Source organism: Sus scrofa, chromosome 2 (genome assembly GCF_000003025.6).
Source record: "Sus scrofa isolate TJ Tabasco breed Duroc chromosome 2, Sscrofa11.1, whole genome shotgun sequence".
NCBI lineage: Eukaryota > Metazoa > Chordata > Mammalia > Artiodactyla > Suidae > Sus > Sus scrofa.
The window spans coordinates 67,488,533-67,515,088 of record NC_010444.4 but is presented as its reverse complement, the minus strand read 5'-3'; the positions used below and the strand labels follow the sequence as shown (position 1 = coordinate 67,515,088).

Genomic DNA, 26,556 nt, shown 5'->3' with positions numbered 1-26,556 from the left:
TCTATAAAGAAGGAAAAACCCATAGATTGGAAAACCAAATAGACCCACACCAAGACACATCATAATAAAAATGGCAAAAGTTAGTGATAAAGAGAGGATCCTAAAGGCAGCAAGAGAAAAACAGAATGTTACCTACAAGGGAACCTCCATAAGAATATCAGCTGATTTCTCTACAGAAACACTACAGGCCAGGAGGGAATGGTAAGAGTTATTTAAAGTGCTAAAAGGAAAAAATATGCAACCTAGAATACTCTATCCAGCAAGAATATCATTTGAAATAGAAGGGGAAATAAAAATTTTTCCAACAAACAAAAACTTAAAGAATACAGCAACACAAAACCCAGGTTCAAGGAAATATTGAAAGGGCGTCTCTAAACCAAAAAGAAAGGAAGGAAAGGGAAGAAAAAGAAAAGAAAAAAAAAGAAGAAGAAGAGGAAGAACTAGGACTGAGGAAACCACAATCAGAGAGCAGTCACTCAAATAAGCCAGCATACAGATTTAATCATGAACATGCTTCAAACAAAATAAAATTAAAAAGAAAAAATAAAAAAGAGTCATCAAAACCATAAAATGTGGGCAAGGGATGTTAGGAAGTAAATAACCCTTTTTTTGTTTATTTGTATGTTTCTCTTCTTAATTTTAATATAGTAATGAAGTGTTTGAACTTACAGGACCATCAGGCTAAAACACACAATTATGGGAAGGGGTTAGCATACTTCAAAAACAGGGCAACATCAAGCCAAAACCAAACATTGCATTTGCAAAAAATGGAAAAAAAAACACTCAAGCAGATAATAACAGGAGACCATCCAACCAAAAAAAAAAAAAAAAAAAACGAAGAATGGAGAACCATAGAATCAACTGGAACACGAAGTTCAAAATGGCAATAATAATCTTCTATCAATTATCACCTTAAATGTCAATGGACTGAATGCCCCAATCAAAAGACACAGAGTGGCTGAGTGAATTAAAAAGGCAAAAACCTTCAATATGCTGCCTAAAGAAACTCACCTTAGGACAAAAGATACATATAGAGTGAAAGTGAAAGTGTGGGGAAAAATATTTCACGCCAATAGACATGACAGAAAAGCAGGAGTCGCAATGCTCATATCAGACCAAATAGACATTAAAACAAAAGACATAAAGAAAGACAAAGAGGGACACTATTTAATGATTAAGGGATCCATCCAAGGAGAGGATGTTACTATCGTCAACATTTATGCCCCAAATATAGGAGCACCCAGATACATACATCAAATATTAACAGACATAAAGGGAGATATTGATGAGAATACAATCATAGTAGGAGACCTTAATACCCCCCTCACATCAATGGACAGATCCTCTAGACAGAAAACCAATAAAGCAACAGAGATCCTAAAGGAAACCATAGAAAAGTTAGACTTCATTGATATCTTCAGGACACTACATCCACGAAAATCAGAATACACATTCTTCTCAAATGCTCATGGAACATTCTCAAAAATCGACCACATATTGGGACACAAAGCAAATCTCAATAAATTTAGGAGCATAGAAATTATCTCAAGTATCTTCTCTGACCACAATGCCATGAAATTAGAAATCAACCATGGGAAAAGCAAAGAGAAAAAACCTACTCCATGGAGACTCAACAACATGCTACTAAAAAACCAATGGGTCAATGAGGAAATCAAGAAGGAAATTAAAAACTACCTTGAAACAAATGATAATGAAGACACAACCTCTCAAAACCTATGGGATGCTGCGAAAGTAGTGCTCAGAGGGAAATTTATAGCAATACAGGACTTTCTCAAAAAAAGAAGAAAGATCCCAAATGGACAACTTAACCCTCCACCTAAACGAATTAGAAAAAGAAGAACATAAAAGTCCTAAAGTCAGCAGAAGGAAGGAATTTATAAAGATCAAAGAAGAAATCAATAAAATAGAGACTCAAAAAACAATAGAGAAATAATAAAACCAAGAGCTGGTTCTTTGAAAAGGTGAACAAAATTGACAAACCCCTGGCCAGACTCACTAAAAAGAGGAGAGAAAGAACCCAAATCACCAAAATTAGAAAGGAAAAAGGAGAAATCACAACAGATTCAGCAGAAATACAAAAAACCATAAGAGAATACTATGAACAACTATACAGCAACAAGTTGACAATCTGGAAGAAATGGACAATTTTCTAGAATCTTACAGCCTGCCAAAACTGAATCAAGAAGAAACAGACCAACTGAACAGACCGATCACTAGAAATGAAATTGAAGAGGTCATAAAATCACTCCCTACAAATAAAAGTCCAGGACCAGATGGCTTCACAGGTGAATTCTCTCAAACATATAAAGAGGAATTGGTGCCCATCCTCCTAAACTCTTTCAAAAGGTTGAAGAAGAAGGAATACTCCCAAAGACATTCTATGATGCCACCATCACCCTCATTCCAAAACCAGGCAGAGATACCACCAAAAAAGAAAACTATCGCCAATATCATTGATGAATATAGATGCAAAAATTCTCAACAAAATCTTAGCCAACCGAATCCAACAACATATCAAAAAAATTATACACCATGACCAGGTTGGGTTCATCGCAGGTTCACAAGGATGGTTCAACATATGCAAATCAATCAGCATCATACACCACATTAACAAAAAAAATGTGAAAAATCATATGATCATCTCAATAGATGCAGAAAAAGCATTTGACAAAGTACAACATCCATTCATGATCAAGACCCTCGCCAAAGTGGGTATAGAGGGAACATTCCTGAATAGAATCAAAGCCATTTATGATAAACCCACAGCAAATATAATCCTCAATGGGGAAAAACGGAAAGCCTTCTCACTCAAATCTGGAACAAGACAGGGATGCCCACTCTCACCACTGCTCTTCAACATCGTTTTGGAAGTCCTGGCCACAGCAATTAGACAAACCAAAGAAATAAAAGGCATCCATATAGGAAGAGAAGAGATCAAACTGTCACTGTATGCAGATGACATGATACTATAACTAGAAGACCCTAAGGACTCAACCCCAAAACTCCTTGAACTGATTAATAAATTCAGCAAAATAGCAGGATATAAGATTCCCATTCAGAAGTCAGCTGCATTTCTGTATACCAGCAATGAAACATTAGAAAAGGAATACAAAAATACGACACCTTTTAAAATTACACCTCACAAAATCAAATACCTCGGATACACCTGACCAAGGAGGTAAAGGACCTATATCCGAGAACTATAAAACTTTAATCAAAGAAATCAAAGAAGATGTAAAGAAATGGAAAGATATTCCATGTTCCTGGATTGGAACAATCAATATTGTGAAAATGGCCATCCTACCCAAAGCAATCTACAGATTCAATGCAATCCCTATCCAATTACCCAGGACATTTTTCACAGAACTACAACAAACAATCCAAACATTTATATGGAACCACAAAAGACCCAGAATCGCCAAAGCAATCCTGAGAAACAAAAACCAAGCAGGAGCATAACTCTCCCAGACTTCAAGAAATACTACAAAGCCACAGTCATCAAAACAGTGTGGTACTGGTATCAAAACAGACAGACAGACCAATGGAACAGAATAGAGAATCCGGAAATAAACCCTGACACCTATGGTCAATTCATCTTTGACAAGGGAGGCAAGAACATAAAATGGGAAAAAGAAAGTCTATTCAGCAAGCATTGCTGGAAACCTGGACAGCTGCATGCAAAGCAATGAAACTAGAACACACCCTCACACCATGCACAAAAATAAACTCCAAATGGCTGAAAGACTTAAATATATGACAGGACACCATCAAACTCCTAGACGAAAACCTAGGCAACACTCTCTGACATCAACATCATGAATATTTTCTCAGGTCAGTCTCCCAAAGCAATAGAAATTAGAGCAAAAATAAACCCATGGGACCTCATCAAACTGACAAGCTTTTGCACAGCAAAGGAAACCCAAAAGAAAACAAAAAGACAACTTACAGAATGGGAGAAAATAGTTTCAAATGATGCAACTGACAAGGGCTTAATCTCTAGAATATATAAGCAACTTTATACAACCACAGCAAAAACCAATCACCAATGGAAACATTGGGCAAAATGCCTGATGACATTTCTCCAGGATTAACAATGGCCACACACATGAAAAATGCTCAACATCCTGTTATAAGAGAATTGCATCAAAAACTACCTGAGTACCACCTCACACCAGTCGAATGCCTATTTTAAATCACAAATAACAGTGCTGGAAGGGGCTGTGGAAAAGAACCCTCCTGCACTGCTGGTGAGTAACTGTCAGCCACTATGGAGAACATTGAGATACCTTAGAAATCTATACATAACCCCACTATGACCCCCAACCCATCTGGCATCTATCCGATCAACTACTTAAGACACATGCACCCGATTCATTGCAGCATATTCCAATGCCAGGACATGGAAACAACCCAATGTCCATCAACAGAGGATTGGATTCGAAGAAGTGGTATATATACACCAATGGATACTACTCAGCCATTAAAAAAGGATGAATTATGCCATTTGCCGCACGTGGTGGAACCGAGAATTATCCTGAGTGAAATGGAGCCAGAAAGGCAAGACATAATACCATATGATCTCACTTATACACTGGAATCTAATATCCAGCACAAATGAACATCTCCTCCAGAAAGAAAACCATGGACTTGGAGAAGAGATTGTGGTTGCCTGATGGGAGAGGGAGGAGTGGGGGATGGGAGCTTGGGCTATCAGACACCTTAGAATAGATTTACAGGAGATCCTCTGAATAGCATTGAGAACTTTGTCTAGATACTCATGTTGCACAGAACCAAAGGGTGGGGGGAAAAAGTAATTGTAATGTATACATGTAAGGATAACCTGACCCCTTGCTTACAGTGGGAAAATTAAAAAAAAAAAATTTATGGTTTGGATTTTATTTTTTTAATTTTAATTTTTTTTGTCTTTTTGTTTGATAGGGCCACACCTGAAGCATATGGAGTTTCCCAGGCCAGGGGTCCAATCGGAGCTGTAGCTGCCAGCCTCTGCCACAGCCACAGCATGCAGGATCTGAGCTGCATCTGCGTTCTACACCACAGTTCACGGCAACACCAGATCCTTAACTCACTGAGTGAGGCCACGGGATTGAACCTCACCCCATGGTTCCTAGCTGGATTTGTCCACTGTGCCTTGATGGGAACTCCACGGATTGGCTTTTAAACCTTTATTCAGTAAAGAAAGATCAATCATCACATTAGTTTCTTCAAGATTGGAGGGATGCTCTTTCTTTAGTTGACTCTTGGAATGCTCCATCCACAGCCACTGGCAAGAAAACACTCTAAACAGCAGAATTTATTTGGTGGGAAGAGCCCAATGACACTTAGGATCAGCAGACATGAAAATGGCTGGTGGAGGAAGAAGCCAAGTCACCCTAAGCTCAGATACTTTTTGATGCTTATGATTACTGACTGTAATTTGGGCAAAATTATAGATGTTATTAGTTTCTGCTTTCTTCTTCTATTTCTGCTCCATTTTTATCATCCTTTCCCTATCCTCCCTTCCCCTTTCCCTCCCTTTCTCTTCCATTCCCATTTGCCCTTTTTATTCTTCTTCCTCTTCTCCCTCCTCCTCTTCTTCCTCTTCCTCTTCCCCTTCCCCTTCCTCCTCTTTTTCCTCCTTCTCCTCTCCTCCTCTTCCTTTCTTCCTTCTTCTTCTTTTCCTTCTTCCTCTCCTTCTTCATCTCCTTCTCCTTCTTCTCCTTCTTCTTCCAAGCATCAAATTAACATGATTTCAGACATACAAAACAAATTTATGATTACAAAAGGGAGGCGTGGGGGAGGGGAGGGATAATTTGGGAGGTTAGGATTAACAGATACACATGGCTACGTATAAAATAGTTAAACAAGGATCTATTGTACAGCACTGCAAACTCTATTCAATCTCTTATAATCTAGGGAGAATCTGAACAATATATATCTATCATTATGTATACTGAACACTGTGTAGCCTTAAACTAATATATGAATTACAAAAAAAGAAAACAAGATTAATAGATAGAGCAAAAGGCTGACTGATTTTTTTTTTTTTTGCTGTGTCTGTGACATGTAGGAATTTCTGGGCCAGGATTGAACTGTACACAGCAGTGATCAGGCTACTGCATGACAATACTGGATCTTAATCCACTGCACAGCAAGAAGTCCAGAGCATGACAAGTGATCTATGTAAGCCAATGTTGATTGTTTAATTCTGTCAACTTTTCTCGATGACAGCTTGTATGTCTGGGCCCCTACTTTCATAGTGATCCTGAAGATGTTAAGTAATTAGATTCATAAAGAGAAATAAAGTATTTACCTTAGCAAGACCAATGTGATTTTTCTCAATATTTCTGATAATATTTTTTCACCACGTCTTCTCTCTCCACACTCTGTAGCTGGTCATATAGCTGGTTATTTAGTACTGTTTTTCTCCTCCAAACTTACCCTTTATACTTTAAGTTGTGATACTATAGTGGGGACGAGCATTTTTAGACTGCTGTTCTGAATTTCCATCTCGTTTCTCTTAGTTCTTCTAATTCATGTTTGAGAAAAGTCACCCTTCCCTATCACCCAACTTTTCCCCCATACCCCTTAACCTATGGCATTGTCACCACTTCCTTCCAGTGACCACTCTGTTTACAATGTCTTTTCTTGTGTGCCTTCATCTCTCAATATTACCAATATTAAATTATTACATTAAAATAACTAGTGTGGTTTCTTTTCTCTTGATTGAACCCTGACTAATAAATCATAGTATGGGGGATAATGCTACATTGTGAGAAGCAACTGAAAAATTTCAAAGTGAGCTTAGCCTTACAAAAATAAGGGTGATTGTAATGATATGGCTTAGTTTTGGATATGAAGTTGAAGTTTAAATACTGGTGTGGTATATCCAGTTAGTGTGTGGTTCTAATTGTGCCTGTAGATAATTGTTCACCCTAGTCCTTATGTATAATCTTATCTTAATTTTTATTACTCAAGGACAGCAAAGGATCACACCCTCAGCAAAGCAGAAACCTTTCCTTTCACTAGTAACCACCCATTGGGATTCACTTTATAACAATTGCATCTCTCTTCCCATCATGATCCATATATTTGGGGTCACTCTGTTTTCTGCTACATACCTAGTATCTTATGGTCATCTCAACCTTCCCTTTAGAGATGCTACACATTGTTTCTGAGAGAGCAATCTGGCTTTTTGAAGATCTATCCAGGAACAGGTTTAAATTACTTGGCCTTTAAAATTTTATTGGAGTAGAGTTGACTTAAATGTGTTAGTTTCAGGTGTACAGCAAAATGAATCAGATATATCAATATCTATCTATAACTATATCTATATCTATATCTATATCTATCAATTCCTTTTCGGATTCTTTTCCCATATAGGTCAGTACAGAAATTTACCCTGCCTTTCACCGTGGACCTAAATTACCTATGAATTTCACTAACAATGAACTAGTACCTGATTGAAACTCCCACTAAGAAATGATTTCTCTTAATATAGATTTTCTTCTTCCCCAAGCATTTAAAATGTCTCAGCCCTCACACTTCTTCTCCAATCCTCTCTTTACTTCTGCTATTTGTTCATTTTGGCTGCCAAAAATGTTCTTCTGCCACTTATGCACACACACACAATTAGCATACTTTCTCTTAATCCAGTTATAATGAGTAAATAATCAAGCGTTCTTATATCCGTTAATTAGAAACCAATCTCTGAGTTCCTCATATAGAGAGATCAGAGCTAGGTGGGCAGCAAAGAGAAGATATAGAGGTGCCAGAAATGATGATTTCATGCACTTCACTTTATCTCACTCTATAGGACAAAAGCACATTTTAAAAAAGACATCAAGGAGTTTCTGTGTGGCTCAGAGGGTTACAGACCTCATGTTGTCTCCATGAGGATGTGGGTTCATTTTTCCTCACTCGGTGGGTTAAGGATCTGCAAGCTGCAGCATAAGTCACAGATGTGCTTGGGTCTGGCATTGCTGTGCTGTGTGTAGGCCAGCAGTTCAGTACCATTCAACTCCTGGCCCAGGAACTTCCATTTACCATAGTTTCGGCCATAAAAGAAAAAAAAAAAAAGACCTCAGGAGTTCAAATACAAAGATCCTAAGAAGAATAAGTTTGTAGAGAGATGAGCCCTTTCTAGTTGAGCAGAAAACCGAAACCTCTAGAGACTCTTGTTGAATTGTCATGAAATGGCTGTGGCTTCTGTTAGCAAAGATAAAATGACTCTATTGTTTTTTCTTCAACAATTTAAATGTCTCTTTCAACATATGGCTCTAATACAGAAAACATATAAACAAGTACATTATGAACTAACTCTCTACCTCTCTACACCCCCCATACACAGAAAGGTATAAAAAATAAAAAAAGATTAGATAATTTCAAAATTAAAAGTTACCTGAATTGTGATGGCACAAAAAGTTTAAATTCTAAATGAGTCCAACTACTGTAAAGACTTGAACTTCAGGGCATGAGGATGGCCCCATAATTATCATCACCATGTAAATCAATCTTCACTGCAAGACCACTGCTGATCAGTTTTACTGAGACAGCAGTGAACATCTCAGCATCTCTCTGTTATTCTATAGGTGGGTCACCTTGAGATAAGCAAGAAATCTTTCCAAGGGTATGTGACACTTATTTCCAACATGGAAACGTTTGGGAGATTCTCTATTTAAGAGAAACCGGGAAGACTTCTTATGACATGGCCAGGAGCAGCATGGTGGGATCTTCAGAAGAATGTACAACAGAACAAATTCTTTCACTTACCAGTTCTTCTCTAGGAAAGTTTTTTTTAAGAAGTTGGTGATGTGAAGAGTTGGAGACTATGCTGTAATTGCCTTTTTTTTTTTGCCACGCACATGGCATGCAGAAGTTTCCAGGCCAAGGATCACACTTGTGCAACAGCAGTGACTTGAGCCACAGCTATAACAGTGGTGTTTCTTAACCTGCTGAGCCAACACGGAACTCCAAAGAGCTGGGGACTATGTTGAAAAGCAGAGGGATATCTCTGTAGTCTTGTATGTAGAGCCCAAATTTCTGATAGAAGATGAAATCTTTGTGATGAGCAGCTTCTAGATGCTCCTAGTTAGCACTTTCACCTGTTTTCTTTTTTCTTTTTTTTTTTTTCTTTTTAGGCTGCACATGCAGCGTATGGAAGTTCTTAGGCTAGGGTGGAATCAGAGCTGCAGCCACCCGCCTATGCCACAGCAGTGCCAGATCCAAGCCACACCTGTAACTATGCCACAGTTCACGGCAATGCCGAATCCTTTAACCCACTGAGCAAGGCCTGGATTGAACCCACATCCTCATGGATACAGGCAAGGTTCACAACCTGCTGAGCCACAACAGGAACTCCCTCACCTGTGTTAATGACCTTTTATAGACAAATGTATGTGGGTGTTGGCTAGAGCTAGTGACTTATATTCAATGAAATATATTAGAAAAATATTGGTGTGTCTTTCCAACATTAATGACCTTCAACCTGCTAGCCTTCTTCTGTTTTCAGCTCTCACATGTGGTCCTGTGTCCTAGAGAAGTCCATGTGGAAGGAAACTGATGGATGCTTATGGCCAACTGCCCAAGAGGAACTAGATCCTCCCTTTGCCATATAGGTAAATTTCGAATCATATCCTCTTCAGTCCAGCATTGATATGGCTGCAGTCCCAGCCTACATTTTATTTATTTACTGTTTATTTTATGGATGAATAGTTGATGTAGAGTATTGTGGTAGTTTCACGTGTACAACAAAGTGATTCAGCTATACATATACATATATCCATTCCTTTTCAGATTCTTTCCTTTTATAGGTTATTAAAAATTATTGAGTGTAGTTCCCCATGCTATACCATAGGTCCTTGTTGGTTATCTATTTTATATATGGTAGTACGTGATCTTATCAAACTCCTGACTTATCCCCCATCCCCTTCAGTAACCATAAGTTTGTTTTCTGTCTGTGAGTCTACTTCTGTTTGTAAATAAGATCATTTTTATCTTTTTTAGATTCAACATATAAATGATGTCATACGATATTTGTCTTTCTCTGGCTTGCTTCACTCACTATAAAAATTTGTAGGTCCAGCCATGTTGCTGCAAATAACATTATCTCATTACTTTTTTATGGCTGAGTAATATTCCATTGCATGTGTGCATGTGTGTGTACACACACACACAATGTATGTATGTATATGTATATATATGCTACATCTTCTTTACCCATTTATCTATTGATGGACATTTAGGTTGCTTCCATGGCTATTGTAAATAGAGCTGCTATGAACATATGGGTACATGCATCTTTTCAAAGTATTGTTTTCTCTGATAAACGCCCAGGAATGAGACTTCATGATCACATGCTAATACTATTTTTAGTTTTTTAAAGAAACTCCATACTGTACTCCATAATACTGGCCTACATTTTGAATGTATAACTCTGTGAGACTTCCTGAAGTATTGAAGCAGTCAAATTCCTGATAAACAGATCAAAATAGATAGTTGTCTAATGTACCAATATACATCAATTAAGCAAAAAAATGAGAACCTGGGCTGTCATTCAAAATAGCAAGAAACATACACCTTCAATGCCCAAATCTATTTCCAGTGCTAAAATTCACATTGTCAACCAGGACAATTAAAAGAAAAATAGTTAGTTCTCCTTGGAGATGTACATCTTAACTTAAAAAAGGAAATATGTCTGATTCTGAATATAAAATACCCAATTCTCTCTAAATTTCACTATTATTAATGGATTTGGAGATTTAAGGCATATGGTATTTATTTATTTTTCTTCTTAAAATAATTTTATCTTTTCCATCATAGCTGGTTTACAGTGTTCTGTCAATTTTCTACTGTACAGCAAAGTGACCCAGTCACCCATACATATATACATTCTTTTTATCACATTATCCCCATCATAAGTGACTAGGTATAGTTCCCAGTGCTAGCTATACAGCAGGACTTCATTGTTTATCCATTCCAAAGGTGATAGTTTGCATCTATTAAACCCAGATTTGTTATTTTTTTAATTGCTAAAATATGTGTGATTTTTATAAGAATCCCTATAACTTGGAAGTCAGAAGTGGGTCATAGGATTGAGCTTTCTCCTAAGATGAGGAAGGGTCCAAACTCTTCCAAGGATATTCATTTTTCTCCTTTTCTTCTTTCACTAATATCAGCAAGTCCTCAGAGGCTGGGATAACCTGGACCTATTTGGCTAATTATGAGCTCTGCGCATTGAGCCCACAAGGTCCCACAATGGGAAATAATCACTTTGCTTTCCAGCTCTTCAGTTTTTGTTCCAGTCCAGTGGGCTTCATATGTATATTTTCTCCTCCCAGAGTCATTCATTGCCTGAATCAGAGGACCCATAGCTGAGTCTATCTTCTTGCAAGTCCTGAGAACAGAGCTTAAGTTTTCATCACTTACCAGGCAGGAGAGGGGTTTGGGGATCGTCATTTTTTGGTCGTGCCCCAGCAGAGATGCAGAACATCTGGTGAGTGCCCAGGGAGAAAATGGATGGAGGAAGGGCTGGAGGGGCATTTTTTTCCCTTTATCCTCAGGCCAAGCAGGGCAGCCATAGCAGAAGGAATCGGTATCCCATGTTTTAGCTAGAGGTCTATGAGGTTTAAATCCTGGTTCTGTTGGGGGTGCAGGAACTCTCACATACAATGTTATTTTGATCCTGCACTGACTCCAGCTCCTGTAGTCATCTCTCCCATGACAGCTGGAAATATGTCCTTCTATACTATCTGCTAAGCACCAAAATGATCATGAAAGTGATGATGACGACAATGATGGAAATGACATTGATCACAATACCATGAACTTTTTACCTAGGGTTTCCAAGTGCCAGGCTCTAAGATAAGTATTTTTTATGACTGCACCTGCAGCATATGGAAGTTCCCTGGCTAGGGATAAAATCAGAGCTTCAGCTGCAGGCCTTGGCCATAGCTACAGCAACACCAGATCGGAGCTGCCTCTGTCAACTGCCAGATCCTTAACCCACTGAGTGAAGCCAGGGATTGAACCTGCATCCTGGCGGACACTGTGCCATGTTCTTAACCCTCTAAGCCACAATGGGAACTCTAAGATAAGCTTTTTTGATGTAGCTTGTTAACTTTTATCTCTATAACCTCCTTGAAAAAAAAGCAACATGCATTATCATTATTTTACAGTTAAGGACAGGAAAACATTTATATGTAATTACATGTAATTACAGTCTTGGATAGAAAGGGTAAACTCAGATTTGAACCCAAGTCAGACTCCATTCATGGGGCATCTGGACAGTATTTTCATCTGTCAGTCCAACCTGATACTTCTCTTTTCTGTCACTACTGCAGAGATCCACTGTTTACTATACTCTTCGCTTTGGAATTCCTATAAGACCACAGCAGAAAGTAGCAGGTGTCACCTACTATATAAGTTATAGGAAGTGGAGTTCTCATTGTGCCTCAGTGATAACAAAGAAGACTAGTATCCATGAGGATGTGGGTACAATCCCTGGTCTTCATTGGGTTAAGGGTCTGGCATTGCTGCAAACTGTGGTCTAGGTCATAGACACAGTTTGGATCTGGAGTTGCCGTGGCTGTGGTATATAGGCCAGCATCTGCAGCTCTGATTTGACCCCTGGACTGGGAACTTCCACATGCTGCATGTGTGGCCCCCAAAAGAAAAAAGTTGTAGAAAGTTAGCTGAGATCATAGGTGGAAGTCACAGAACTTGTTGACACACAGTAATTCAGGGCATCTCTCTCTCTCTCTTTCTTTGCCCCGTTCCTTGATTTTGTTTTACTATCTACTTCCTCTTTCATGCTTATAATTTATTTTCTTTCAATCTCTAAGGGAGACATAAATTCAGAGTGTGGGGTTACATTCTTAGGAAACAGGACATAGTTAAAAGATATACCTTAGGAAACAGAGCTCTGAACCTCAGCTTAGACTCTCAAGTGGAAGGAAACAGTGGACATGGTCAGTGAATGGGCTTCAGAGACCCTCCATTTAATTTTAAATCCATCTGTTCTACTTATTATCTGTGTGACCCAAGGCAAGTTCTTAGGATCTCTGAGCCTCAACATTGTCATCTGAATTGATCTCCAGTGGATACAACTGTGATGATTAAGCATTAAACATAATAAATACTGAATATATGAGTAACTATGAGATGGATGTCTGCAGTAAGTATTTTTGGCATTATCATCATTATTATTAAGTGCCATATATTTAAGTAATATGAAGTTTTGGTTTTCTTTGGAGCCCTGAGAAAACATTTTATATTTGTTCTTACACAAGTGGTTTCTGAGTGCCTGGAGGGAAACAACTGAATCACTTTCATTTATTTTTTAGTTATAATTTCTTTATTCATAATTGACCCAAATAAGCAACTATCCAAATGACTCTCTATAAAAATAGACAAACTATGGTAACAATAATATAAAGGAACAGACCATTAATATACTTGATAAAACTGATGGATCTCAAAGGCATTATGATCATGGCCTTAATCATACATTTGTCTCAGAAGATTATGACTGGCATGGCTCTTTTTTTTTTTTTAATTTTCCCACTGTACAGCAAGGGGATCGAGTTATCCTTACATGTATATGTTACATTTTTCCCCACCCTTTGTTCTGTTACAACATGAGTATTTAGACATAGTTCTCAATGCTACTCAGCAAGATCTCCTTGTAAATCTATTCTAAGTTGTGTCTGATAAGCCCAAGCTCCCGATCCCTCCCACTCCCTCCCTCTCCCATCAGGCAGCCACAAGTCTGTTTTCCAAGGGCATGGTTCTTTTTAAAATCAACTATACCCCAGACAGGAGTTCCCGTCATGGCTCAGTGGGTAACGAATCCAACTAGGAATGATGAGGTTGCAGGTTTGATCCCTGGCCATGCTCAGTGAGTTAAGGATTCAGCATTCCTGTGAGCTGTGGTATAAGTTGTAGACGTGGCTTGGATCCCACATTGCTGTGGCTGTGGCATATGCCAGCGGCTACAGCTTCGACTGGACCCTTAGCCTGGGAACCTCCATATGCCATGGGTGTGGCCCTAGAAAAGACAAAAAATAAAAGACAAAAAATAAATAAAATAAAATCAACTATACCCCAGACATATTAAATTTAAAAATTTTTAAATTGATAGTTTATAATTATTTACTACTATTTTAATACATTTTAGAGCATCGTTTTGAATGGATATTTATTATTATTTTTTACAATCTTATTTTAATGCTTTTGTATAACTCAAAATCTAAATCTAAGATCAGTCTATTTCAATATTTTGTTTTACAGGTATCATAACTGAAGAACATAATTCATAAATACACATAGGGGCAAATAACAGTAAAAAAAAAAGAATCACATTCTTTTCTGATTCCCCAAAGCCCATACTTGCTTGGCACAGAGTAAGCTGCAAGCAAAACAACAGTTATTATTAAGTATTGAATAGATCTCTCCTTGGTTCTCTGAAACAGAGCTTAGGCAATATGACTTCCATATGAGGGGTGGTTTCTTCCTTCTAGAGATGTCCCACAGCATTGGACAAATAATAAAAGAATGCTTGGGTATATCTACGTCATAGATTTTCTAAAGGACCTATCATTTTCTACTTAATGGAATCTATAATATTCAATTATAAAAATGCGATATATTCTTTATAAAGAAAGAGAAAGTGAGAAAGAGAATTTTATTGTGTGAACTAAGACACACATTAACATTTCTACATATTTTATGAATGAATTCCCTGGACATGATGGGATGGGCATCTATCTCTCTGTAGTAAAATAGAATAAAAGGTCCTTAAATCTTTCTTGGGATTGTATTTCATTGATAAACCCATTATTCCAACTACAACTCAAACTCTGATGCAAGTTTTTAAATTTTTATTAGAGTATACTTGATTTATAGAGTTGTGTCAATTTATGCTGTACAGCATAGAGACCCAGGGATATATATATAATACATTCTTTTTCTCATACATCTTCCCAAGAGACTGGATATAGTTTTCCGTGCTATACAATAGGACCTCATTGATTATCCATACTAAATGTAGCAGTTTGTATCTACCAGCCCAAAACTCCCAGTCCATCACATTCCTTCTCCCTTCCTCCTTTCCTCTCTATGTCTGTGGGTCTGTTTCTGTTTTGTAGTTTCATTTTTCCATATTTTATATTTGACATATAAGTGATATCATGGGCATTTTTCTTTTTCTTACTTAGTTCACCTAGTATGTGAATCTTTAGTTACATCAATGTTGTTTTTTTTTAATTGATGAGTAGTACTTTGTAGTATATATGTAACACATCTTCTCAATCCATTTTTTCTTCGATGGACACTTAGATTGTTTCTCCATCCCTTGGTTATTGTGAATAGCACTTCAATGAATATAGAGGTGCATGTGTCTTTTGAATCATAAATTTGTCCAGATATATGTCCAGGAGTGGGATTTCTAGGTAATATGGTAGCTGTATATTTAGTTCTCTAAGGAACCCTCATACAGTTTTCCTTAGTGGTTATACCAATTTGCATTCCCACTAATAGTGAAGGACAATTCCCATTTTGCAAACCATTTTTTTTTTGGTCTTTTTAGGGCCACATTGGCAGCATATGGAGGTTCCCAGGCTAGGGGTCTAATCAGAGCTGTAGCTACCAGCCTACACCAGAGCCACAGCAGTGCAGGATCCGAGCCACGTCTGCAACATACACCAGAGCTCACAGCAATGCTGGATCCTTAACCCACTGAGCAAGGCCAGGGATTGAACCCACAACCTCATGGTTCCTAGTCAGATTTATTTCCTCTGCACCACAATGGGAACTCCTTTTTTATGATTCTTTTTCCATTATAGCTGATTTACAGTGTTCCATACATTTCTACTGTACAGCAATGTAACCCAGTCATACACATATATCCAACATTTGTTATTTTTACATTTGTGGCCATTCTGACAAGTGGAAAGTGGTACCTCATTGTAGTTTTAATTTGCATTTCTCTAACAATTGGTAATGCTGAACTTTTTTTTCTTTTTTCCTTTTGTTTGTTTGTTTTTTCTGCTTTTTAGGGTTGCACCTGTGCCATATGGAGGTTCCCAGGCTAGGGGTCTAATTGGAGCTATATCCGCCAGCCTACACCACAGCCACAGCATCGCCAGATCTGAGCTGCACCTTCAACCTACACCACAGCTCATGGCAATGCCAGGTCCTTAACCCACTGAGTGAGGCCAGGGATTGAACCCACAATCTCAGGGTTCCTAGTTGGATTCATTTCTGCTGACCCACGATGGGAACTCCACTGAACATTTTTCATTCTCAACATGAATGTTGTGTCTACTGACCATCTGTATGTCGTCTTTGGATAAATGTCTATTTAGATCTTCTGCCCATTTTTGATTGGATTATTTTTGTGTTTGTGTGTGTGTGTGGTTGTTGTTGAGTTGTCTAAAGTGTTTGTATATTTTGGAGATTACAAACTACACTACCAGAAAACTGTTAGAGCTCATCAATGAATTCAGTACAGTTGCAGGATACAAAATTAATACACAGAAATATATTGCATTTGCCATTGCATCCAAAAGAATAAAATACCTAGGAATAAAACAGACACAGATGGAAAGATATACCATGATCTTAGATTGGAAGATTCAATGTCGACAAAATGACCAAGGCAATCTATAGATTCAGTACAACCCCTATCAAACTATTCATGACATTCTTCACAGAATGAGAACAAAACATTTTAAAACTTGTATGAAAATACAAAAGACCCTGAGGAGCCAAAGTGGTATTGAAAAAGAAAAACAGAAATGGAAGAATCAGGCTCCTTGACTTCAGACTATACTACAAAACTAGAGTTGCCAAAATAATATGGTACTGGCACAAAAACAAACAAACAAACAAACAAAAAAAAAAAAACATAGGTCAATGAAACAGGATAGAAAGCCCAGAAATGAACCCAAACACCTATGGTCAACTAATCTATGAGAAAGGAAACAAGAGGATAGAGGAGGAAAGATATTCTCTTCAGTAAGTAGTTCTTGGAAAACTGGACAGCTCCATGTAAAAGAATGACATTAGAATACTCTAACACCATACCAAAAAAAAAAAGTCAAAATGGATTAATGACCTAAATGTAAGGCAAGATACTATAAAAACACTTGAGTGAAATATAGGCAGAATGCTCTTTGATATAAATCATGGCAACATCTTTTTTGATCCACCTCCTAGAATAATGGCAATAAAAAACAAAATAAACTAACAGGACCTAGTTAAACTCTAAAACTTTTGCACAGCAAAAGAAATCATTAAAACAAAGAAAAGACCATCCACAGAATGGGAGAAAAACTTTGCAAATGATTCAACTCAAAGGGCCAGATTTCCTGTAAGGTTGATTCAATAATATAATCACATGTTTATAACATTTTTTCTGTTCTTTTCCCATTTGCACATTTCCCCAAATAAATCATGTTTCGACCCGCAAGGAGAAATGAATACCTGATTGGCGTCAGGGACCTAAATGTAGGAGAAATCCAATAAGGAAGGATTGACTTAAGAAACACTTAAACTGGCATAAATTTTTTAACTTCAGGTTTCAGGCCTGGATTTGATTATAAATTTCTTAACTGTACATAAGAAGGTTGGATTTGATGGGAAATCAACCGTTCATGAAATTTTAGGATTATAGATATATTTAAGAATTTTTATCAAGTCTCTACAAGCAAAAATAGCAAAAAGCAAACTCAACTTCAGGCATTTCCCTGAAATAGTACAGATTAATAGAAAAACATGAAAAAATGAAAAATAGGTGCAGAATATTCATTAAAATTTAATTATTCCTTCATCACTGGTGCACTGTAAATTAATACCACCTTCAGTGATGCATGATCTTGTGCATTTAACAAAAACATAGTTATCAGAATGTAAAGTCCAGCAAGAACAAATATTTATATATTTGAATTATATTTTAATAGTTTGACCAGATGGCCTACACATTTAAGTGAAAACTGATCTCCATAAAAGATGGACATCATAACCAAATTATGAAAAATAAACATGAAAATCATTGCCGTATAAAAATACAACCAGAGTATGACTGCTTGATTTTAATTTAGGATCATTAATGTAGTTGTAGCTCCCTGAGTGTTAAACTCCAAATCAAGAGAATTTGTATAAGATTAAGTACTTTGTTTTTTAAAATTTATTAATTTTTTCCACTTTATTAAATTTATTTTATTAGGGTTTACTTACTTTACAGTGTCAAGTCAATTTCTTCTGTACAGCCTATAGTGGCCCAGTTATAATATACATATATTCTTTTTTTTTCTTTTTTTCCCATGAACACAGTGTATCTCTCCATTCATTTAGATCTTCTTTGATGTCTTTCATCAATGTTTCATTAGGTTTATACCCAAAACTTTTATTTTATTTATACCCAAAACTTTTCTTTTTTATATAATGAATTTTATTTTTTCCATTATAACTGGTTTACAGTGTTCTGTCAATTTTCTACTGTACAGCAAAGTGACCCAGTCACACATACATGTACACATTTTTTTCTCCCATTATTATGCTCCATCATAAGTGACCAGACATAGTTTCCAGTGCTACACAGCAGGATGTCATTGCTAATCCCCTCCAAAGGCAATAGTCTGCATCTATTAATCCCAAGCACCCTGTCCATCTCACTCCCTCCCCCTCCCCCGTGGCAACAACAAGTCTATTCTCCAAGTCCATGATTTTCTTTTCTGTGGAAAGTTTCCTTTGTGTCATATATTAGATTCCAGATATAAGGGATATCATATGGTACTTGTCATTCTCTTTCTGACTTACTTCACTCAGTATGAGAGTCTCTAGTTCCATCCATGTTGCTGCAAATGGCATTATTTCATTCTTTTTCTCATATTGTCTGCCATCATGGTCTATCCCAAAGACAGGATAAAGTTCCCTGTGCTACACAGAATGACCTTTTTGCTTATCCATTCTAAATACTTTTGAGTGGTTCATAGTGTCATTGAATTAGAATAAGTTTTTTTGTCTTTTTTGCCTTTTCTAGGGCCACTCCTGTGGCACATGGAGTTCCCAGGCTAGGGGTCTAGTCAGAGCAGTACCACTGGCCTGCGCCAAAGCCACAGCAATGCAGGATCCGACCCATGTCTGTGACCTACACCACAGCTCATGGCAATGCCGGATGCTTAACCCACTGAACAAGGTCAGGGGTCAAACCTGCAACCTCATGGTTCCTAGTTGGATTCGTTAACCACTGAGCCACAACAGGAACTCCATAATTTTTTTTCTTAAAGAGGATATTCATTCTACGTTATTTTAAATGGGACCAATATTTTACTGTGTTCAGATATATCTCAAAAAGTCCTTGCTTCTATAACATTCTTCAGCCTAACATCTCTAATGTGATTGTGTACAGAAACAGGTGAATAACCCAGACATGAAGAAGGAAATTGTTTTAAGAACTCAAATAGAAATTTTGATGAAGGTACTGAGGTATATGGTCCTCAAGTGTGAATATTTTACTTGCGAATCACGTGAATCGAAAATGTGATCACACCTATCTGGGTGTATTGTTTTGTTTACTCCAACTGTCTCTCTCTATGGTGTTTTCTTTTTTTGTTTTGTCTGTTTTTTGTTTTTGTTTTTGGCTGCACCTGTAACATGTGGAATTTCCTGGGCTAGGGATCGAATCTGTGGCATAATAGTCGCCCAATATACCAGAGAGACAATGCAAGATCTTTAACCCACTGCACTGCAAGAGAACTCCAACTATCTCTTCTTTTTCAACAGGTGTCTCTTCTACATGGAACTACAGAATCTTACACATGTCTCAGAATTCCTCCTCATGGGACTCTCAGATGATCCAGAACTTCAGCCCTTCATACTTGGGCTCTTCCTCTGCATGTACCTGGTTTCCATACTTGGAAACATGCTCATTATCCTGGCTGTCAGTTCTGATTCCCACCTCCACACCCCCATGTACTTCTTCCTTTCCAATCTGTCTTTGGCTGACATTGGTTTTATTACCACCACAGTCCCCAAGATGCTGGTGAATATCCAGGCACACAGCAAATCCATCACTTATGCAGGCTGCCTAACTCAGGTGTCCTTTTTTTCCCTCTTTGGCTGTTTGGACAGTCTACTCCTATCCGTGATGGCCTATGACCGGTTAGTGGCCATCTGTTACCCCCTGCACTACCTGGTCATCATAAAGCCCCGTGTCTGTGGCTTGTTGGTTCTGGTGTCATTTTTCATCAGCTTTTTGGACTCCCAGATTTACTTCTTGATGATTTCACAGCTTACCTTCTGCACAAATGTGAAAATCCCTAATTTCTTTTGTGATGCTCCTCAACTTCTCCATCTTGCGTGTTCTGACACCTCCATTGATAACATATTAATTTATTTTACTGGTGCCATTTTTGGTGGGATTCCTGTCTCAGGGATCCTTTATTCTTATACTCAAATTGTTTCCTCCATTCTGAGAATCCCATCAACAGGTGGGAAGTACAAAATTTTTTCTATCTGTGGCTCTCACCTGTCAGTTGTTTGTTTATTTTATGGAACAGGTCTTGGGGTGTACCTCAGTTCAGCTGTCTCCCCTTCCCCCAGAAGGGTTCGGTGGCCTCAGTGATGTACACCATGGTCACCCCCATGTTAAACCCCTTCATCTACAGCCTGAGGAACAAAGATATCAAGAATGCCTTGTGGAGGATTATTGGAAGAATAGCCTGATGTCAATATCTGTCTTATTCTTTTGGTTCATAGGACAAGAAAATATAGCGAAATCGAATATGCACAAGAAGCTTTGAATCTGAAGTTACATGTTGTGTATGGACCCATATAGCTCTTTGTCATTTGTTTACAAAACTGTTACTCTCAGTATAACTCTAATGAATTTGGGAGATTATTTTGGATTTAACACTTAAATCAGTCACTCCAGGTTATGTATAGTCCATCAGTACACTCTTCTCACTTTCCTTGTAAATTACCCAAACTAAGTCATGAGCCCTTTCGTTCCCCTCACTGCAAAATAATCATTGCTCCCCCTTCTTGTTAAAAAATATCTTCTGTATTTTCCTTTTTTCCCCATTTGTTCAGAGAATCTAAATCTTACCTTTAGAACAAAGACATCTATGAATGTTTAACCATTTCATCACATTACATAGATTTATCACATTACATAGGTGATTAAAGTTTGTACATTGTAAGTTAACTATACACAAATATTTTTTTAAATCCTGAAGGAGACGATATTAAGCCATGTACATGAATATTTTTTGGAGTATAAAAGCAGTTTAAAATATTAGTACACTGTCGAATTTCTGTATATTAACAATGAAATATTAGAAAAGAAATACAGAAATACAATACCTTTTAAAATTGCACCCCCATGGGAGTTCCCGTCGTGGCTCAGTGGTTAACGAATCTGACTAGGAACCATGAGGTTGCAGGTTAGATCCCTGGCCTTGCTCAGTGGGGTGAGGATCCAGCATTGCCATGAGCTGTGGTGTAGATTACAGATGCGGCTTGGATCCCGAGTTGCTGTGGCTGTGGTGTAGGCTGGGCTTACAGCCCTGATTAGCCCCCTAGCCTGGGAACCTCCATATGCCACAGGAGCGGCCCAAGAAATGCCAAAAAGACCAAAAAAAATTGAAAAATAACAAATAAAATAAAATAAAATTGCACCCCCAAAAATCAAATACAAGGAGGCAAAGGAACTATATGTCGAGAAGTATAAAACATGAATCAAGGAAATTAAAGAAGATGTAAAGAGATGGAAAGATATTCCATGCTCCTGGGTTGGAAAAATTAATATTGTAAAAATGGCCATACTACCCAAAGCAATCTACAGATTCAGTGCAATCCCCATCAAATTACCCAGGACATTTTTCACAGAACTAGAACAAACAGTCCAAAAATGTATATGGAACCACAAAAGACCAAGAATTGCCATAACAATTTTGAGGAACAAAAACCAAGCAGGAGGGATAACTCTCCCAGACTTCAGGCAATATTACAAAGCCACAGTCATCAAGACAGTGTGGTCCTGGTACCAAAACAGACAGACAGACCAATGGAACAGAATAGGGAACCTAGAAATAAATGCTGACACCTATGGTCAATTAAGCTTTGACAATGGAGGCCAGAACATAAAATGAGAAAAAAGACAGTCTATTCAGCAAGCATTGCTGGGAAACCTGGACAGCTGCATGCAAAGCAATGAAACTAGAACACACCCTCACACCATGCACAAAAAAAACACAAAAAGGCTTGAAGACTTAAATATAAGATGAGACACCATCAAACTCCTGGAAGAGAACATAGGCAAAACATTCTCTGACATCAACCTTACAAATGTTTTCTCAGGTCAGTCTCCCAAAGCAACAGAAATAAAAGCAAAAATAAACCAGTGGGACCTAATCAAACTGACAAGGTTTTGCACAGCAAAGAAAACCAAAAAGAAAACAAAAAGACAACTTACAGAATGGGAGAAAATAGTTTCCAATGATGCAATGGACAAGGGCTTAATCTCTAGAATATACAAGCAACTTATACAACTCAACAGCAAAAAAGCCAACAACCCAATTGAAAGGTGGGCAAAAGACCTGAACAGACCTTTCTCCAAGGAAGAGATCTACAGATGGCCAACAAGCAAATGGAAAAAATGCTCAACATCCCTAATTCTTAGAGAAATGCAAATCAAAACTACCACAAGATGCCACCTCACACCAGTCAGAATGGCCATCATTAATTAATCTGCAAATAGCAAATGCTGGAGGGGGTGTGGAGAAAAGGGAATGCTCCTGCACTGTTGGTGGGAATGTAAGCTGGTACAGCCACTATAAAGAACTGCATGGAGGTACTTTAGAAATATATGCATAAAACTACCATATGACCCAGCAATCCCACTCTTGGGCAGATATCCAGACAAAACTTTCCTCTAAAAAGACACATGCACCCACGTGTTCATTGCAGCACTATTCACAATAGCCAAGATATGGGAACAACCCAAATGTCCATTAACAGACAATTGGATTAGGAAGATGTGGTATATAGATACAATGGAATACTACTCATTCATAAAAAGGAACAAAATAATGCCATTTGCAGTGACATGGATGGAACTAGAGACTCTCATCCTGAGTGAACTAAGTCAAAAAGAGAAAGACAAATACCATATGATATCCCTTATATCTGGAATCTAATATAAGGCAAAAATGGACCTTTCCACAGAAAAGAAACTCATGGACTTGGAGAACAAACTTGTGGTTGCCACGGGGGAGGGGGAGGGAGTGGGATGGATTGGGAACTTGGGGCTAATAGATGCAAACTATTGAATTTGGAATGAGTTAACAATAATATCCTACTGTATAGCACTGGGAACAATGTCTAGTCACCTATGATGGAGCATGATAATGGGGAAAAAAATAATGCATATATGTATGTGTAACTGGGTCACCATGCTGTACAGCAGAAAAATAATTGTATTGGGGATATAACAATAAAAAATTTTTAAAAATATTATTAGACTGTTGATTCCATAGTATAAGAAGCTTGGTAGTAGCCTCTCATTATAACAAATTATAATTAAAAAGTGAACAATTTAACTTGTTGAAATATTAACATATAACATTATACTAGTTTCAGGTGTACGACATAAATATTTAATATTTCTATATGTTGTGAATCATGACCACATTAAATCTAGTTAACATCCATCCCCAGACATTGCTGCAATTACTTTTTTCTCTTTGTGATGTATGAAACTAAGTCTTTATGTTACCACAATTTTCTTTTATACCTTTAATCTTTCAATAAATGTTTAGTCAGTTGCTTTCATTATATTGTCTTAATTAAAATAACAAGAATGGTTTATTTTTAACTCTGAATGATAAATCATAGCATGGGGAATAAATGTATGTTGCAAGATTCTGAATTTAGAAGATTGCAGATTGTGCTCAGGAAAAAAATGGGATTGTAATGATAGGTCTTTACATAGGGTATAAGGTTAAGTTTAATGTGATGCTTTTCATATTTCCAGTTACTGTGTAGCTGTAAAGATGCCTGTGGATTGTTAAGACACCAAAGTCATTATGAATAAACTTAATTTTTTGTTATTCGAGGATAACAAAAATCATTTTCTTAGCAATCGGGAGACGAACCTCATTTGTATCATGCTTCTCTCTCTTTTTTTATTTAATTTTATTTTTCTTAGAATATTGTTGATTTACAGTGTTGTGTCAATTTCTTCTGTACAGCATAATTCTTTTTCCCATATTATCTTCCATCATAGTCTGTCCCAAGAGACTGAATACAGTTCCCTGTGTTATAGAGTAGGACCTCATTGCTTATCCATTCTAAATGTAATAGTTTGAAACTACTAACCCCAAACTCCCAGTCCATCCCAATCCCTCCCCCCTCCCCCTTGGCAACCACAGGTATGTTCTCTATGTCTGTGAGACTACTTCTGTTTTAAAGATAGGATCATTTGCACCATATTGTAGATTCTACATATAAGTGATGTAACATGATTTTTGTCCTTCTCTTTCTGACTGCTTCACTTCATATGATCACCTCTAGTTGCATCCATATAAATGCCATTATTTTGTTCTTTTTTATGGCTGAGTAATATCCTGCCATGATCAATGTTCTTTGAAGTCCTTCTTGGTACATATCCAGGTACTTGTGTATATATCAATCTTTCCATTAGAGACTCTACCTATAATTTCTTTCTTTTTTTTATAATTTTTTTCATTTTCCCGCTGTTCAGCAAGGAGGTCAGGAAGGATTACCTATAATTTCTGAGGTAATATTCTGGGGCTCTGAAAAGCTATCGAATAACTAGTTTAATTTACTCTGACTTTTACCACTAAGCTAAATTGCCTACCAACATCACTGACAGTGAACTTTGATGTTCAAACTGGACTATGAGAGAAGATCTTACAATTTTATTTTTGCAAATGAGAACTAGAGCAATTTGAGAGCTGAGACTTAATAATTTTGTCTATATATTCAAAAATAGCATAGTAAGAGCAGAGACTAAGCACAACTTTACATTGTATAGTTTTGAATAAAATGCTATTTTTATTCAAGAATAAATATTCATGAAAATTTTTATTCCTTTATTTTGCAAGGAAACATAAAGACATTTAATTTTTTAAATTGAGATATAGTTGATAATACTGAGTTACAGTTTCCAACATTGTGTCAATTTCTGCTGTACAAAGTGACTCAGTTACATATTATTTTTATATTCTTTTCCACCATGGTCTATCCTAGGAGAATGGACATAGATCCCTGTTCTCTACAGTAGGACCTTGTTGTTTGTCCATTCGAAATGTAATGGTTTGCATCTACTAACCCCATACTCTCAGTCCATCCTCCTCCTCCCCCTCCCTTTGGCCAAGTGAAGACATTTCTATATCAATCCATTCAGTATTTCCTTTCATTCCCTGGACCACTAGACAGTAAATAGAGTGCTGTATGAATACTTCACAGTAGAAACGTATAGTTTGTGTTTATTATTATGAAATGCAGCAGGATCCATTTTCCCAATGTAAAAGTATGTCTAAAATTTTAAGAGTCATTGAATGAAAGGTGAGTATTATGAGTTCTACAAGTACAAAGAAAAACTGGTGAGGAATCTAAAAAGGTAACAGGAGAAGGTGGTTTTCTGTGTTCCTCAAGGATACTCATCATGTGAGGGGAAATTAATAAAATACACAAAGCAAATCCTCATTTTCTTCACAAATGTAAGTGTCTTTGGTTTTTATATACCATGTCCTCTACACTCAGCTTTGAAAGTGACTCATATCAGACCCCCTCATCCCACCAATAAAGGATTTCAGTTTAGTATTCGATTTTCCCTACTCCCCAAGTACTCAAAAATTTCCCAAAATTCACTTCCCTTTCTCCAACCCTTCTCTACACTCCTGCCATTTTGTCTCACCCAGATTTCTCTCGGCCATTAAAACACACACATATTTAGCATTATTTCCAGTACACCCAGATTAATGGGTTGTATATTCAAATTCTCGTCACCAGCTAATAAGAAATCAATCTCCGAGTTCTTCACACCAAGAGCTCTGATCCAGGAGGACTCTAGAGATAAGATTTAGAAAGTTGGAACAGATCATCCTTCCCATACCTCCACTTTATTCCACTCTATAACCCAAAGCACATTTTCTCTCAAGACCTTAATTGAAAAGATGCTAAAGAAAATGTATTTGAAGAGGGATGAGCCCTTTCTAGATAAGCAGAGATCAGAGACGTCTAAGGATGTTTGTTGAATGTGCGTATGGTAGGCCTCTGTTGATGTAAGGAAAATCCAGGGGACTTCTTCTGACTAAATCACCAGGAGAAGCATAGTGAGGTCTATAGAAATGTTCTAAACAGATAAGTTCTTCCAAATGACATTTCTTCTCCAGGAAATTTTTTAAGAGTTAGATCTGAAGAGTTGGGGACCATGCTGGAAAGCAGAGAGACATGTCTGGAGTCTTGCTGTGCTTTGAGCCTTAATTCCTGATAGAGGGTGACAATTTT

The 26,556-nt window shown here is 37.4% G+C and overlaps 1 pseudogene; it reads left to right on the top strand.

The window, feature by feature from the left end:
• On the top strand, positions 19,817–20,745 carry LOC110259758 (annotated as a pseudogene).